The sequence below is a fragment of the Gallus gallus genome, chromosome 23 (assembly GCF_016699485.2).
Source record: "Gallus gallus isolate bGalGal1 chromosome 23, bGalGal1.mat.broiler.GRCg7b, whole genome shotgun sequence".
NCBI lineage: Eukaryota > Metazoa > Chordata > Aves > Galliformes > Phasianidae > Gallus > Gallus gallus.
Window position 1 is genome coordinate 2,471,136 of NC_052554.1, and position 16,988 is coordinate 2,488,123.

The window sequence follows — 16,988 nt, forward strand, 5'->3', positions numbered from 1 at the left end:
AACTGCCCCTGAGCTGAGCTTCACCCCCCCCCCACCCCCCCCAATGCTGCGATACACGATGGGGGTCAGCGTGCAGCAGCACCCACTGCTTATCAGCACACAGCGGCCCCTGGGAGCTGCAGATAAGCGCCTGGGGGGGCACTGAGCAGCTGCCCCCCCTCCCTGCAGTGCTGCGGGTGCAGAGAAGCCCTGAGAGGTGGGGGGGGGGGGGGTTTGTGCTGCTGGGGTACTCTGCTGGAGCAATGGGGGGGAGCAATGGGGATCCTAAAGGGGGGGGGGGGTCCTGGGGGAGTGGGGGTGCAGGAATGGGGGTCCTGAGGGATTGGGGTTATGGGAATGGGGGTCCTGAAGGACTGGGGTTGTAGGAATGGGGGGTCCTGAGGGATTGAGGTTATGGGAATGGGGATCACATAGGATGGTGGGGGGTGGTGGGGGGGCGCAGGGCTGGACTCATGTGCAGGGCTGCGCTGTTCTGCTCTGACTCACAGCCCCCAAATAGTTCCTGGTGCTTTTCCAGCCCTGCAGACACCAACAGCTGCGTTTCTGTATGAAACCCCATGGGGTGACACCGAGCCAGAAGCGGGGGGGGGGGGGGGGCAGGACCCCCAGCTTTGTCACTGCTGATGGGGGTGCAGCTGAGCTCTGGCATCCCCACCTCCCTCCGGTCATACCCAACCCCAGAGCCCCCCTTTTCTCCCAGCAGAGCTTTGCAGATCCCCGCTGCCGGGAGGGGAACGTCCCCCATTGCTTTCTGCAGCTCCCAGCACGGGGCTCCTATGCAGCACAGTCCCAGCGCTGCACCCCACCTCACTGCTGCCCCTCTCCCCCCTATTGCACGTCCGCATCCCTTCCGTTTGGCCTCCGAAGTTCCCCCCTCTGTCTCCCAAGCAGCGCTTCGTTGCAACCCCCAAAGCCTTTGCTGCGGCTCCCAGCAGTTCCTGCACCTCAGCCCGAGGTTGGAGCACGCAGAGGCTCACACAGAGGCGCACCCACCCCTTCCTCCCCCCCTCCCCGTTTCCCCATTCCTGCAGCAGAAAGCAGAGGCCGAGCAAAAACCGCCCTCCGATTAACACAGAGCGCATTCACGGCGGCGCATCCAACGCGGCGGTGCAACGGGAAAGCGACGGGCGGCGATGGGGGACGGCTCTGCAGAACTGCAGTGCAACGATGGGAGCAGCGCCGGGTGCAGCCGCGGGGAGGGTCGGTGCTGTGGGGTGGGATGAGGGCTGCGGGCTGCACGCGTGGCGTTGCTTTCCCGGCACGACGAGCGCTGCCGTTGCACTTTGGCCGGAGCAGCAGCTTTGCTCCCAGCAGGGCGCAGCCTGGGGGGGCACCCGTGGGCAGCAGGAGGTGGAAAGGGGCGGGGGGGCGTCACCACCCTACGGGTGCAAATCAGCTCTGTAGGTGGACGAAGGGAGAGCTTTGCATCCCGCGTGCACCCAAAGCCCCCAGCACGGCCGGTCGGCAGCGGGGGGTGATGAGGGGGGTGTTGGGGGGTTCGCTGAGCCGCCGTGGGGCAGCGCTGCTCCCGGAGGATCGGGGCTTTGCCGGGCCGGCAGCGACACTCGCTGGAGGCGGACAGCAGAGCTGCGCCCTGCCCCGCTGCACCGAGAGCTGCGGGCTGTCTGCTGCGCCCTGCCCCGCTGCAAGCCGCCCTGCTGCCACCTGAGTGCTGCACCCCCAGCGCTGCATCCTGCCCTGCTGCATCCTGCCCTGCTGCATCCTGCCCTGCTGCGACCTGAGTGCTGCTACCAGCCCTGCTGCACCCCCAGCGCTGCATCCTGCCCTGCTGCACCCCGCCCTGCTGCAAAGCTGCCCCACATCTCCACCGCAAACCCACAGAAGCCCCTCCCAGAGCTTCGCTGGGGAGATGGAGGCCCAGCAGTTCACGAGGCTGCAATGCAACGGAATGGAAACCGGAATGCAACGCCAGGGAAATGTTGCACGGAGGAGTCGGGAGGTGGGGGGGCCTCAGCAGCAGCAGATGGGGGATCGGAGTGCGGCACAGCACCCCGCCCCCCCTCGGCCCTCCCCACACCCCACACTCCCCCGACACCCCGACTGAACCCCAAATCCCAGCCTTCCCCCACTCCTCTCATCCCCCCAACCCCCCTGATCCATTCCCAGAGCCCCTCTCATCATCCCCCCCACACCCACAGCCCGCCTTATCCACCTCCAAAGCCCAGAACCCCTTAACCCAACCCCCCAAACCCCATAGACCCCTCACCCCCCATTCCAGCACGAATCCCCCCCCATCCCATAGCCCCTTCCACACCTCCCGAACCCCCTGACCCAATCCCCCAAGCACCCACAACCCCCCTTATCCCCCACTCCACCCCCCAATCCCTCCAGAACCCCAAACCCCATACCCCCCTTCCACACCTCCCACCCCCAAACCCCTGACCCAAACCCCTCCAACCCCCGCAGCCCCCCCAGCAGCCCCCCAGCACCCACGGCCTCACCCGTCCTCACCCCAACCCCCAGCTCCCCTTAACCCAAACCCCATAAGCCCTTCACACGCCTCACTTCAAACCCCAACTGCCCCCCACCCCAATTCCCATGCCTTGCCCCCAAACCTCCCACCACCGCGGGGGGCGTGGCCTAACAAAGGGGCGTGGCTTAAAGTTGGCCGGAAGGCGGGACCCAACCGCTCGACGGGGGCGTGGCCTACCGCAAGGGCGTGGCCTAACCCGCGGAGAGGGCGTGGCTTAGCGCAGGTGAGGGGCGTGGTCTAACTCAGGGTGGGGTGTGGCCTAACCGGAACGTGCCCTGCATTACCCGGAAGGGGCGGGGCCTAACCCCTCCCGCTGGCGGAGGCGTGGCCTGCGCGCCTGGCGGACTACAGCTCCCGGCATGCCCCGCGCGCCGCCCGGCTTCCGTCGGGGTCGGCCCTGGGGAGCGGCGGAGCTCAGCCGGCGGCCGCGGGCAGCAGGTGAGGGCGGGCGGTGCGGGGCTCGCTGCCTGCGCCGTGAGCCGGGCCGTGCGGGCCTGCGGGGCGGCGAGGCGCGGGGTGCGGGGCTCCGTTCGGCGGGGTGGGCCCGAGCGCCGTGCCCGGGCCTCGCCGCGCTCCTCCGCCCTCGGGGCCGCACCGCTCCGTTCGGCTCTCGGGCCGCGCTTTGTCCGCCGGCTCCTCCCGTCCGCTCGGCCTTTGTGCGGGGCTGCGCTCCCGGAGCCGCCCCGTGTTGCCGTGAGCGCCCTTTGCTTGGCTTCGAATTGCCTCGCGGAGTCGGTGAGACCCGGAGCTGCGGGTTTGCGGAGCTCGGATCCCTTCTTCAAGCAGTGGGAAAGCAGAGGGGGAGGAAACGGGCCCGAAGGGGCCCATCGCAGCAGCAGCCCTCCTTCCGGCGCAGGGGGCGCTTCCACCTGCCCGGCGCTGGATGTGGCTGCGCGCTGCGCGGAGGCTCTGCCGGGTGCTGAGCTGCCCTCCCGCACCGCCGCGCAGCAGCCTCTGCCCGGGCAGGGCTGTATCTGCACGCACAGCTTCTGTTTCCATCGCTTTCTGCTGTGTTTGGTGTGCGCTGAGCTGCGTCTGTGAGGTGGGCGGTGAATGAAACCTCGAGTCTGCTGGGGAGCTGAAGCGAAGCTGCTGGGAGCAGAGCTCTGCTGGGAGCTGTGCTGGTGCTGCTGTCACACGCTGACACCCGTCGAGATGGCCGTGCGGGGATGCAGGAGGGCATCAGCAATGTGAAGGCGCTGCTCTGCTGCTGCCCCACTTATCAGCCCTCCATCTGCAGCCTCACATCCCTGATTGCATTTATTCACTGGGGAGGGGTGGAGGGCTGCTGACCCCTCTGAGGGAGGCTGGTTGTGAACGCATTGGTGTGTGAAAGGTGAAGCAGCCGTGGCGGAGGTAGGGAAATGGAGGGCGGTCCAAAGGGGTGTCCTGGAAATAGGGTCTGCTTTTCCCAATCCATTGGAGGAGGAGAGAAAGCAGAGCAACTCAGTGCTGCTGTGCTCACAGAGTGCTGATGGCAGAGCAGCCAGGAGTGCTGCACAGTGAAGTTCTGAGTGATGGGCGATGCGTTATCACGAGCCGATGCGCCACAGCCGCTCTGGTGCTGCACTGCTGGTGGCAAAGTGACAGAGCCGTGGGATCCCAGCTGCCTTTGTGCTGTGGGAGCCTGGAGAAAACGGCCATCGGTGAAAGGAGGGATGGGCTGAGTGCGTTAGTGAGGTGGCTCTGCTGCTGCTGGGATGTTAAGTGCAGTCCATCTGTTGCGTGGTGTCATTTCCTGCTGGCCTGTTATTCCACCAGGGTTTGTTCCCCTGGATGCTGCTTGCATGATGCCGGCTGAGGACAGCTAATGAGAAGCTGAGCTGTTGTCCCTTACATCTCTGATTAGAGGCAGGAGAGAAGTGGCACATCTGTGGGCTGCATCTATTTGGCACTGAGAGCATCCTGCTCCAGGCTGTGCTCTGCAGCTGAGCGAGGTCACAGGTTTGCTGATTGATTCAACCTTCTATTCCAAACCCATGTGGAACGTGCAGTCCCTAATTATCAGCCCCCCCAAAAAGCCAAAAGCAAACCCAAAAGGCACCAGTGAGATTGCAGGCATCTTTAAAGGCTATTTCTCAGCTCAGCTGCACCATCTCAGAGCAAGATCCACCTTTGGGGTGGGGCTGTCAGGTGAGTGCTGTCAGGCTGTGTGGGCCTGTGCTGTTTTCCAGCAGTTCAGCAATTAACCATGGCTCGAGGCCATCTGCTTTTGGGTTACCTGTTCAGCATGCAGTGAGGATGGCTGATAGAGGGAGACACAGTGGGACTCACGGCTGCTAACTGAGCCTGACACCCAACATCACCAGCAGTGGTTTCTGCTGCTGTTCTTGTTCTGTTTTGCTTGTCTTGTAAATCTTGGGCTGTTTTCTTTTTCTGATGCTGGAGAGAGGGGCCTGGATTGGGAAGCCCTGTGTGTGGCCACCTGAGCCAGGCTGCCTGTGAGGTGGGGAGAGAGTGATGTGAGCGCATGGGGTCGGGACAACAGGGGGAGGGAGTGCAGCACCTCCAGCATCCAACCCCTGTGATTACATGGATCACCATTACACGTATCAGGTATTCCTGCAGGGAGCTGTTGGCAGAGGGGCTGCTGTGTTTGTGACAGCACAGCACGAGCGTGAGGGCTGTTTGCTTGTTTTACTGCAGGATTCCTCACGCGGGTGTGAGCTCCCTGCCTTCCCACTGCCAGGTAGGACAGCAGCGCTGTGTGGTCACACATGGATGGATGGTGCTGTGTCCTTCCAGTGCTCCCCACTCCTCACCCTGGTGGGCTTTGCCTTCTGTTGACCACGGCGAAACTGCTTTGAACCCCAACCTCACTGCACCGCTTCCTTTTTGGTGCTCCCAAGGTGACTTTGCAGCAACCACCAGAACCTCCCATCCCACTGCCAGCAGTGAGGGCTTTGATTTGCATGACGGAGATAGCACAGCAGCTCCGTGCCTTTCCAGCCTCCTGTCTTCTTGCTCTCACACCCTGTCAGAGCACTGCGTGTGCCTGACCTCAGAGCACCACGTCAGTGCTGGAGATGGAGGAGTTAGCACCTCGGGGTGGCTGCCCTGCTGAGCAAACAGCCCTGCAGTTGCTTTGGGGATGGTGTGAGCTCTCCTAAAGCTCTATTTCTGGAGCGTTGTCACAGTGCAGGTCCTCAGTTTGGTGTCCCCCACAAGCTCTGCCTTCAGAAATGATTACCTGCTGACCAAAGGGCTGTGATGCATTGCAATTGCTGCTTGGCTGTGTTCAAAGCAACCCTTTGGGGCAGAGTATTTGCAGCTGCTTGGCCTGTAGCTCCCCTTAATGCCCTTCTGCCTCTTGGGCAGATCAGGTGAGTTTTGTGGGGTGGTTTTGAAGGTTTTGTGAGCCTGGGCAACTGGGGGGGCTGTTCAGTGGGTGAGATGTGCTCATTTGGATGGGTGGCCAGGCAGAGCAGGGGGGTTCATGGCTCCTGGCGCTCGTTGCACTCAGCGCGTGTTGCAAAGCATGACAGGGATCACCTCCCGCATTGGTTTTCTGCCTTGGAAGCACCATCAGACAGCGTGTTTGTAAGGTGGGCAGTCAGGCACTGCTTGCACAGTGCTGAGAGCCAGGCCTGCCCCAGGTACCCACAGAGCACGGGGCTTGCAGGTCCCACAAGGTGGGAGGTGGGCTCCTGCTTGCGTTTTATTGCCCGCTCTCCAGACTATTGCTTCCTTTGTAAAAGGGTTATTTCCTTCCTGCAGTGCAGCATGGAGCAGGAGGAGGGTGTGCAAGCAAGGCAGACCGCACACCGGCTGCTGCGGTGGTGGCGCACCATTGCGTTCTGAGATTCACTGCTGCTCTGCCTGGGGCAAGGAGTGCCTCCAGGAGATGACAGGACGTGCTCTGCCCAGGGGAGAGGGGCTGTCCTCTGAAGTCAGCGTGTGTGCTTTAGCAGATTGTGAGTTTAGTTGGTCGGTGGGTGGGCTGGAGCAGTTCTGCTGGCTGCGGTTGGTGCTGCAGTCCCATGGCAGCACAGCTGTTGTGCAGGCAGGCTGTGCTCTGCTCCGCATCCCCGGCCCTGCAGCACAAAGGCAGTGCTGGGAGCGGAGCTGCTCCGTGTGCCCATCTGTCTGTGCCATTGGTGGGAGCTGCAGTTTGGAGATGCTTTTAATTGTGCAGGGAGCAGGTGGTGTGCCGTGGCACGGCTCACAGAGCTGGTGGTTCTCAGGGAATGGGAGCAGTGAGGGGCAGAGGGAACTGGTAGAACTGGAATGCCAGGCTGGGGGGGCGGGGGTGCGTGGGGCCCTCTGGGATGGCCTTTGTTGGCACTGCAGGTTTTGCTCCTGAGTGCATTGGAGGGGTTTAAATGACAGTTTGGGAGTAGAGACCCGAAATCATCCTATAAAGGTGAGGAAGGAAGCCCTGTCTTGGCCAAATCTCGGATGCTGGGGCAGCTCAGGCAGAGGTGAGGCTGTGGGGTGGGTTGCAGAGCCCTCCTGGCCTGGTAACCCCAGTGTGGCTGCAAATGGTGCTCCCTTCAGTGCACAGCTCTGTACAACACCTCCAAGCACTGCGTGTGGTGGAGGAGCCCTGTGTGCGTTCACTCCCTTCTCATACACTGAGCAAGTGTTTGTTCATGGCCACGTGGCCAACAGATTGAGGAACTGGACTGGATTGAGGCCAGCTGCTGCTGCTGCCCTGGGCTGGCTGTGGAAGGGCTCAGGGATCCCGTGGCTCTGCTTCCTTCTGAGCAAGGTGCTGAGCTTCCTTGGGTCTGGCTTTGGGCTGTGTGCTGTCCCCTGCCCCTGCATTGCTGTGGAGCTCTGCAGGCTTTGGCTGGTTGTGGGGGGGGCTCTTTCTCACCCCTTAATTCTTATGGGAAGCTCCTCCTTGCTTTGGCTCACCCAGGTGGATGCGTACAAAGCTCACCTTGTCCCAAATTCATTCATGTGATGTCATTGCAAGGCAGCAGAGAAGTGGGGTGCTTTGGTTCCTGACGCAGCTCTTTGCTTTGCGTGCACAGGCGTGGGACACAGACCTCGTTAGGTAAGGCTGTGATAAAAGCCCCCCCATTGCTCTTCCTGCAGTAAGATAGCCCATGCCCAGAGCTAACCCAGCCCACAGGGGAGCCTCAGTGACAGGGAGCTGGGTGAAGAAGTGGTTGCTTCGTTCCTTTTGGTTGCAGACGTGCAGATGGAGCACTGGAAGTGCTGCAGCTGAGCGCCCTGAGCTCTGCCCCCTCCCAGGGGATGGAGAGCCACAGCTCCCAGCAAATAGCCCTGCGTTCCCAATGGAGGCAGCTGGCCCTGGCTCGGGGGTTCTGCCTCCTGGGGCGCACGCAGAGCCGCCTCTGGAGTCTGAAGAAGTGCAGTGCTTTCCCTTTGTTTCTGCTTCCTATGGGTTGGGGTTCCTGCTGGGGTTGGCTGCCCCATCCAGGAGCCTTTCAGTGTGCTGCCGGTTGGGATCACCGCTGCGGGCAGGGGGGGGTGGGTACGTCTGTAAGTGGTGCTGGCACCTATCAGAGGGCTGCGTGCGCCAAGCAGAGCACCAGCTTTGATGTGCTGGGGGGGAGGGGGGGTCAGCCAACCTGCTCTCAATCCAAGGACACAGCAATGGAACAGAGCAGAGCTCAGCACAAAGTCAGAGCTCGCAGTGCCAGCCGCTCGTGTCGAAGCCCCACAGGAGGCCCAGCAGTGCAGGTTGGGTCCGAGGTGTGCACAGCATCAGTGCTTCGTGTGCTGCAGTGGAACCAGCAAAGGGTTGGGGTTTTTTTCGACGTGGAATGTTCTCATTCAGAGATGTTCTGGGTTTGTGTCGGTGCTGTGCTGCCTGCTGGTGTTACAGGGGGTGGGCAGAGGTTGGTTGGGGTAACAACGTGGAATTGCACTCTTTGCTATCTCCATTCGTTAACACGCATCTTGGTGATGTGTATGTGTTGATAAAGTGCTGCGTTGTCATTGTATGGATGACCAGAAGCTCGTTAACATCCTGTTTTAATCTATCAGGTGTAATCCCTGCCGTTGTTTTCCTCTTCATCTTTTGCTTCGCTTCGTCTCTGATCTCTGCAGACGAGTTAGCTCGTGCAGTCCATTGCAATTAGTCATCGATGTCTTCCTCTAATCTAATAGGTTTCCCAGCTCCACGCTGGCACTGTTGGATCACTGTGCCCCCCACAGGCAGCTGCCACAGTGCAGGGAGGTATCTGCTGCTTCCTCAGGGAGCCCATTATCGAATGCTGCATCTGCAACGAGGAGCTGCTGGTTTCCTTAGCTGCTCTGTGAGGATTTCTCCCAGCTGGTTGCTGGCTGTGCACGTTGCATGTACGGTTGTCATTTGCAGCTCTGTTTCTGTGTTTGTCCTTTCTTCCACAAAGCCCATCCATCTCAGCAGCTGCAGAGCTGCAGGCCGTGTCCTGGGTGGTGGAGGCAGTGGGACTTCCATCACACTGCAGCAAACAGTGATGGAACGGTGATAACTGGAGGATGTGAGCAAAGCACACTGCAGCAGCTGCAGCCCAGAGGGATTTCCATCCTGGGGTTTAAACTCTTATCTGCAACTGAGCTCTGAGCTGCCCTCAGGAGCCGCTCTGTGCCCCGAGTTGTCTTCTTTCATTTTGTGGGTGCTGATGGTGTGCATCAGTGCTGGACTCTGTTCCTTGGGCTGCTGGGTGTGGGTTAACCCTCTGCCCTGCTATGGGGACATGGCGGGTGCAGTTTGGGACCATTATAAGGACATCCTGGCTCTCCCCTGTGTGCTTTTCTCCTAAAGCAGGGGGAGAAGCTCCCTACAGGAGAGCCTTGCCATGCTGTCAGGCGTGTGTTGGGATGGGGACAGGAGGTGGGCTGGCGGAGGGCAGCTGGGTGTGCAGGTGGTGATGCCCCACTCCCACCTGGGGGTGTCACAGCTGTACATCAGCTGGGAATAAAAACGAGCCCCGCACTGCTTTGCTTCTGGCTGGACTTGGAAGCGTCCCTCGGTCTTTTGAAAGATGCTGTTTGGTGTTGGAGCAGAGATGAGCAGCCTGAGGTCAGAAACCTGCGTGAGGGCAGAGTGGCACAGCTAATGAGCTGCACTGCGAAGGCAGCTGATGGCATACGGGGTATCCAAGTGCTCCAGGCATGGGCTGCTGCAAACAGGGATGTGAGAAAGCAATGAAGGTGGTACAGCAAAGCCTGGGGCTGGAGGAAAGCTGCTCCAAGCCCAGGTCCTGTCCTTCCCAGCCCACACTGAGCCTCTTGCAACTGCTTGGTGTGCACCTGGCTCATTCTTCTGACTGCTGCTGGAGCGAGGAGGAGGACTGCAGCCCGTCCTGTGCTGCTGCAGGGCTGCACCAGGCAGGTGTGCAGGGCTGGGCTGGGCTGTGTCTGGCTGCAGTGGGCTCTGAGCTGTAAGAATAGGGCTGAGGACGCAGCGTGGCAGTGCCTCATTGCTGCTGCAGGGCTGGAAGAAAGCAGTCACCTCACCATGAGGTCAGAGCGGGGTCAGTGGAAAAAGATATATTCTTAGATTGCTGCAGAAAGCTGAAAAAAAGTGCAAAAAGCAGCGTTTGAACTCAGCAGGCCAAGGCTGTGATGGCAGCAGCAAGGAGTGGGTGGTGGCCCAGCAGAGGGGTGTGAGCATCCCAGGGCAGTGCTGGCACGTGGCTCATTAGTGCAGAGACATCATCTCATGTCTGAACGCTCACAGAAGGATGTGTGCTGGACCTGCAGCGTGTGCTGGACCTGCAGCGTGTGCTGGACCTGCAGCGTGTGCTGTGCTAAAAGCAGGAGTGACATGCAGGTTTTCTCAGGCGTGCACACCTGCTGGCTGTGGGGAGGATGGAGCACCTGGCAGTGCGGGATGGCAGTAAGTTCCCATCCTGCAGGGTGGGTTATCCATTGCCCATTGCAGAGAGGCTGCCAAATCAGCAGCTCCTAGCTAGCACCGCAGCACAGCGTGCACTGCATCACCCGTTGCCTTGCTGAGAACTTCCCCAGCGAGGCAGGGATGTGTGTGCCCACTTTGGCATCCTGGTGGGAACAGCAGCAGTGCTGATGTTAGAGCAGAGGGAGCAACCAGGTTAATAACTGGGTGCTGGGATTTAGCTTCGTGCTGGAGGGATCCCTCCTGGTTGGGGTGGAGATGCTTCCAGCCGTGCTGTCCCCTGGTGATATGTCCTTGGTGCACACAGCTGCTGTCCAGCCCTGAGCACGCTGCCAGCATCAGTATTCCAGGCACAAGCACAGCCCTGGTAACGTGCAGAGCTCGGCACTGTGCAGGAATGCCCTTGAAAGGCAAATTAAGCCAAACTCCCCGGTGGCTTTGGGGAGCAGCAGGGCTGCTGTCATCCCTGCTGAGGATGAAGTAGGTTTTGAGGTGTCTGCTTTTGCTCCTCTTCTGCTTCCCCTTCCCAAATGATGTGAGCTGCAGACTTGCCGTGCTGTGGGGCTGCTGCTAAGGGGGGTTTGTGTGCAGGTGCTGAGGTGGTGCATGGAGATACACGCACCCCTCAGCCTTCAACACGGAGCACTCGTTGTGGCTTCTGCACGTGGTGTCCTTGCTCATGTAAGCATTTAGAGCAGGTTTGATTGAATGCACGTGCTAAAATCACACCCCTGAAACACGTATGTGTTTTAGCAGTGTTCATGGATTAAAGAGGAGGGGTTCTCGGGGTGTTTCTCAAGTGACTTCAAGATAAGCTGCCTCTGCAGTGAGCACCATGGGATGCTCCGGGCGGTGATGTGCTGTGCAGAGTCCTCCCAGATCACACTTCCCCTTGCTAAGCTGCTTACAAGCTGTGGTTACCAGCCACGCTCTGAGCACTGATGTCTTTATCGAGGACTTCTCCCCATGTGGGGGTCCTGCAGCAGTGTTCTGGCTGCAACAGGAGCAGCCTGCAGCGTTCCTGGCTGATCAGTGCAGAGCGTTTCCAAAATGCTGAGCGTGTTTCTGTTGGAATCCAGGCGTGTCCCCATTTCCCCAAACTCAGTTCCTCTCACACCTCATTTTAGAACTCTCCCCAGACAACAGCTGGGCTTCCTACTGAGATCCCAGTTCCTCCTTGTGGTTCTCTTTCCCCGGCACGCTCAGCACTGCCATGGGTGAGAGCTGTGCATGTGCTGCTCTCGTTGCTCTGCATGCACGTGCTGTTCCCTTTGCAGCAGGCATGTGGTGTCCTGGTGGAGATGAAGACATGAAGGACCAGAGCTTTGTGAGTGCTGCCCCTCTGCTCTGTCTCACTTTTCCTCCCCATGCACTGTGTGCATCTCCGAGGCAGAGGGACGGTGCCACTCTCTTATCCAAGTATTTTGGGGAGGGTTTGTGCTCTGTGTCCTCTGCCCAACAGCTGTGTGGTGCTGGTGAAGAAGTGAAATTAAATGTGGGCTTTGGTCACGCTTGGAATTCTAATCTGTGTTTCACTTTTGTTTCCTGTTTTCATAGGAATTGCTCAGAACATCAGTGGTTGGGAGGAATGGAGGAGAGCACTGGTGAGTACTGTGATGCTGTACCGTAGGCTGTGAACCTGTTCCTTCTTCCTTGGGTAAGCACTGCAGTGAACCTCGTTATTTTGAGCCTCGTGCCTTTAATTCGAGGCAGATGAGTAGCAAATGAGATGGTTTGCATCAGCTGCAGCTCTGCTGCACAAATGGCGTGGGCTGGAGCCGATGGATCTCTTCTGAAATCCCCCTTCCCTGCTAGCTGGAATTGGTCTCTTGAATATCCCAAGCTCTTGGAAACAAGTCACAGCCCCTTTCGTAACAGGGAGGAGGCCAGGAGCATTGAGCTGGTGTGTGATAGGAGCAAGGCAGTGACAGGTCGGAAGGAGGAATCGGCTCCTGGTAGCTCCTGATGTTGCTGTATTTGTTTCCCTGGGCTGCTCTGTCTTGCAGAAGATGTGAAGTTTTCAATTACAATTTGGCTTTAAAGCTCTTGCTTTAGGCACTGCTTACCACTTGCCCTGAGGCGAGCAAGCTCCTTCCTTTCAGCTTTAACCAATGCAAGAATTTGGTTTCCTCTAAAACTAGCAGTTTTTTTGGCTCGGTGTTGTTGAACGAATGTTCCAACCACGTGCCAAAAAGGGCTGTGAAAGGCACTGGTTTTTTCCATTACCCTTTTTTCCATCCCCGCTGAGATGGGGCTTGCATGGAGGGCAGCCCATCCCCACAAGCATCTTTGGACCGCGCTGTCCTACCTTGTGCAGCTCTGTGACCACTGATGTGACTTCCAGACTCTTCCTGTGCCATCAGGTGATGCCATCCTTTGAGCTCGAGGAGCCACGTGTGACAGCAGCCTGGTGTGCTCGGGGTGCCAGGTCTTGCCTTCGTGCAAAGCTGCTTGGCTGGAACCCAGCAGCCTGCTTGGAGAAAGCCAAGTGTGCATTCCTGAAGGCACATCAGGCTTATAATCCTGGTGGCAAGCATTGCTGCTGCGCCCTGTAATTGTTGGCGTGCAAGGTGCCCATTTAATTGGCGGTGATGTTTCCCCTGCGGTTTGCCTGTGGCAAACTGATCCCAGATGGAGCCTTCCTGGGGAGGTGGGAGCTGTGGCCGTGCAGATGGCAGCTCCCTGCTCAGCCCTGGGGTGCAGGCAGCAGCAGGGCGAGTTGCTCCATCCCTCCAGCCTTCACGGCGTGGCTTCGAGCAGCACTGCGGGCTCTGCTGGGGCTGCTGTGTTCGTGTCACAGAGCTTCACGTCCCTCCTTGCTCCGTGTGTTGGTGTGCTGGAGCCTGTCAGGCTGCCAGGAGCTCTGTTTGCTGATGGGAGCAGTGCTGGGGCCTGGGATGTGAAAGGCCTTACGTTCTGCTTGCATCTCATCAGCTGAAGTAGAACTGCTTCCCCTTCGGGATGGAGAACCCGGGCTCAGTCTTTGCATGCTCAGAGCCCCCAGAGCTGACCGTGAAGCTTTGTGTCCTTAATGCTGGGAGCTGAGAGCCCCATACTCAAAGCAGAGTAAACAAATGGGTCTCTTATTGCTTTTTTTTTTTAATTACTTTGCTTTTAAGGACGCTCATTCTGCAGGTGCTGCTAAGCTCGGGACTCCGGGGTTGCTCCGGGCACTGGGGCTGGAGATGAGGTAAGGCAGAGCTGCGTGCAGGAGCTGAAGCCCGTGCCCTTTGCTCCTGCAGAGCCTGGTGCTTTTTGATGCTGTCCTTAACCTGGTTGTATATTAACTGCCCTCCCAATGCTGCATGGCTGGCTTTTGTTTTAACCACGTTGGCGCGTGTTCAGAGCTGGTGTGCTTCGAATGGCCACTGGGACTGCACAGTCAAGCAGAAATCCTTTTTAGCTGTCAGGCTTCGCTGGCCACAGTGGGTGGGGGAGCTCCTGTTGGCTGGATGCCCTGGCTAATTAAAAATGAAGCGTGCTGTTGTCTTCAGACTTCAATTCGTGTTTGGCCCCCCCCCCAGGGCTGGTGGAAGCGTGGTCTCCATGTGGCTGCAGGGAGGCTTCAGAGCTTGTTGGTGTACATTCTAGAGCAGGTATGCAGCTTCAAATTGGCTCTTGACTCTACCCTGGGTTATTTTTCCAAGTACAGAGAAGAGCATGCAGGAACTTTTGGGCTGTGGCCCTGAGTGAGTGTCTGTAGGTGGCTACAGTTGGTCCGTGGTGATGCGGACGTGCATGTGTTGCAGCCACAGCAGCATGGGATGGCTGCTGTTCTCTGGGGTGAATGGACCGAGTGAAGTTGGGTTATTTAACAGCAGGCCGTGCTGTGTGATGGCACTGTGAGCTGGCAGTGATTCGGGGTCTGTGTGAAGTCAGGGCCCAGCCCTGAGCTGTGCTGTTGGTGTGAGGGTGGAGGTGGTGGGAGCAACACCTAAATGTACACACGGTGCAGGGCTGAGCTTCCCTTCATCCCAAGGTTCCACCTGCACAGCTGTCTGCTGAAGGGAAATGGCACTGCAGCATCTCACCCCGTTCACATCTTCCTGTCGCTGCAGGGAGCTGCAGCATCACGTTCTGCTTTCAGGGTGTTTGCACTGTGTTTGCTGCCCTCTCCCAGGGGCTGCTCCCCTCTCAGAGTGGCACAAACTGTATTTCAGCCCTTTCCTTCATGGAAGTGATGCAGTGGTGCTGCAGTGCCCTAATAAGGACAGAGGCCAAGAGCTCCAGAACAAGCAGCTTGCTGGTCCAGCACGCTCCGAGCCTTCCTCCAAGGAAGGCTTTGCTCTCCTTCAACCTTCAGTGCTCCGTTGAGGAGTTCTGCTGGTGGCATTGGGATGACCCTTTGGGCAACTGCTGAGAGGGCTGGGAAACGTGAGCAGCCTCTTGCACACGCTGTTCTAGAATAACACTTGGAGTTTATGGATTCTTGAAGAATATTCTGCAGTTATTTCTTTATTCACGACCGGCTTTCATCCCTTTCGCCTCCTGCTGTGCTACTTTTTTTTGCCAGTTCTTTTCCAACTAAAAATAGGAAATACTCCTCGAGTTCCTAAGCTCTGTGCAGACAAAGCAGCAGTTTGTTTCAGCATCTGTGCAGGCTGCTGGGCTGCGTGCCTCGTAAGGAAACCAGCGTGATATGGATCTGCTGCTTTTGGACACTGGGACTCCAAATGGAGGCTGAGGAGAGGAAGGGGCTGGGATTGGGAGTGCTGCTGTGCCATCAGCATTGCTCCTTGCTCCCAGCAGGATGTGTGGCTGAACAAGTAATGCCAGCAGATGCTCCAGAGTTTGGGAAATGAGTGCGTGATCATTGCATGTGCAGATGGATTTGCAGGTCACCCCTGATTCAAAGCACAGCCACCCTCCTCCTTTGGGTAATGCCCTGCGGGGAAGGTTTGTCCTCCAGGAAGGCACGAGCCACAGTTCCCTCATGAGATGCAATATATTATGTATACAGCAGTATAACTGTTTTGTGCAATACAGTAGAGGAGCCAAAGTGGCCAAAGTGCCTGAGATTAAACGTTTAATTACAGCTGAAGTGTGCTGTGCTGCGAGAGAGGCCAAACCCGGCCGTGCCTGAGACGCCTTTACCGCAGGGCTGTGCTGATCTCATTTGGGACCATTTGACTTTTAAACGAGGTGCAGCACAGAACACTGGCTAACCTGCCTGAAAGCACTGCTGTAAGTAGGTGAGTGCGCCTGGCAGGTTAGCAAAGCCCTTTGGGACACAATCCTGATGCTCTTTTGTTCTTCAGCCTGCAGTTCCCAGGGTGCGTGGGGCGGTTAATGGGATGCCTGCACTGCACTGCTCTGCAGGTGACCTTGGCACTGCAGCACCCCGTTCCGGGCTGTTGTAAAGCCGTGGGGTGTTCAGTTTGTGCAGCTTTCTCTGCCCGGAGGAGAGCAGAGCTCGTCGTGCTCTGGTGGCTGCATTGTGGGTGTGTGGGAATGGGATACCTGGCACAATGGGCTGGCAGGAGCCGGGTAGGGGCGGAGGCTGGCGCTGAGTGAGAGGTGTTGCACCTGCTGCAGTGCTCAGATTGAGCTGAACAGTTTCCTTGTATTGAGAGATAAGGCCGTGTAGGACGTGTAATCAATCCGGGCCGACTCGCTGGGTAAGTAGGGCGCTGCTGGAGGGCCTCTCAGCTCAGCCCTGACGCTCACATCGCCCTCTGCAGTGTTGTCTTCTGTCATTTGCCACCTGATTTCAGTAGTGGATCTCAGTGAGGCTGGGAGAGGAGCCTGTCTGGAAGCAGAGGTATGAGGGCTTGGTTTAAACGGAGCCATCGCTATTAGCGTTTTTTGGGTCACACAGCAGCAATGCAATGAATGGCAAGCGCAGCCCTTGGGGTGGGATGCTGTCACCGATGCTGTTGCCCTCACAGATGGGGTTAGCTGAACAGAGCTGCTCTTGGCACAGTGCTGGGAAGGAGCCTGGCTCTGTTTTCATGCAGGTGTGGGGCTGAGCCAGCCGTGACGGGCAGATGATAACCACAGGTTAACGCGTGTGAGGAGAGCTTGGGAAAAGCAGCCCTCCAGCCTGGCTGTCCTTGCTGGCTTTCTAAAGGACTTGCCAGCTGGGTTACGGGGATGTTTCGTTCCTCTGTGCGTTACAAGTGATGAGTGCCGGAGCTCCGTTCTGCCTCCTGCAGATGGCACCGCGCGGTGCCTCCCGGCTGAGCGCTGCAGTGCTGCGGCGCGGCCGCCAGGGGGCGATGGTGAGTCGGCCGGCGGAGCTCCGGGTGGTATTTGGGGGAATAATGGGGGAAATAATGGGGGGAAATGGGGCTGCGAGGAGCTGGGGGGGTCGGAGATAATAAAGGGAGGCTTTGGGGGATGCAGCGTGTGCCTTCTTGCGGGGAGCACAGCGGCTGGCTCTGTCTGAGCGCTGTGTGTTGCAGGCGTTAAGTTGCATTTCACTTTGGGGAGGGATGGAAAATCGCTCCAAGTAATTAACTGAAGATGCCGATATTAATGAAAGGCTTTCAAAGCTGAGGCTGTTTGGGGGGGGGCAGGAGGGGTGAGAATCCCCTGTTGAGTCGATGGCAGCAGGGCCTAAGGAGTGATGCTGCAATTATTAGGCTGAAATGATGTTGAACACGAAGCTAATCCCGTTATCTTGCAAATATGGAGGAAACTGCTTGCTCCGGATAGCTCTGTAATGGGATTATT

At 58.3% G+C, this 16,988-nt stretch overlaps 1 protein-coding gene across 1 annotated transcript in view; it reads left to right on the top strand.

Annotated features, from left to right (window-relative positions):
- The first annotated feature begins 2,871 nt into the window (after nucleotides 1-2,871).
- Nucleotides 2,872-16,988, top strand: part of PHACTR4 (phosphatase and actin regulator 4) — a 39,107-nt gene continuing 24,990 nt past the window's right edge. Inside the window, exons 1-3 of the mRNA NM_001396606.1 lie at nucleotides 2,872-2,932; nucleotides 11,871-11,917; nucleotides 13,433-13,503. The gene's annotated coding sequence lies outside the window, so the exon portion shown is untranslated. The remainder of the gene's footprint in view (nucleotides 2,933-11,870; nucleotides 11,918-13,432; nucleotides 13,504-16,988) is intronic.